This window comes from Morone saxatilis, unplaced genomic scaffold (genome assembly GCF_004916995.1).
Source record: "Morone saxatilis isolate NCDOM2014 unplaced genomic scaffold, NCSU_SB_2.0 Contig8, whole genome shotgun sequence".
Classification (NCBI taxonomy): domain Eukaryota; kingdom Metazoa; phylum Chordata; class Actinopteri; family Moronidae; genus Morone; species Morone saxatilis.
The window spans coordinates 25,012,448-25,012,839 of NW_023340257.1; the positions used below are offsets into that span (position 1 = coordinate 25,012,448).

Consider the following 392-nt stretch of genomic DNA (forward strand, 5'->3'; position numbering starts at 1 on the left):
GAGAGCAACATACGTTTAACACACATGAACTGTGTCGTCACCAATCACAGTTCTTACAGCTGATTAAACACATTTTCAGTTTGACTTTTAAAGATCTTCAGATAAAAGGTCACAGTGTTATCACCCGAAAATAAAACAGTGAGTGATTAAAATGCTAAAATATTCTACCTTATTTGCATATTTCAATTCATTTAATACTTTTTTGAGACCAATTAAACTCATTCAAGTCAAACACGGACTTAAACACAACAAAGATACGTCAGAGTAGATTTATCCAAAGCTGTGATCAATAAATACTAATCTGTGCCAATAACAGTCCACACACACACACACTCACACACACAGACACACACAGACACAGACAGACACACACAGACACAGACAGACACAGA

General features: G+C 35.7%; 1 protein-coding gene across 1 annotated transcript in view; it reads left to right on the top strand.

The window, feature by feature from the left end:
• pak4 (p21 protein (Cdc42/Rac)-activated kinase 4) overlaps positions 1 to 392 on the top strand; it is a 22,191-nt gene that overhangs the window by 7,046 nt on the left and 14,753 nt on the right. The window lies entirely within an intron of this gene.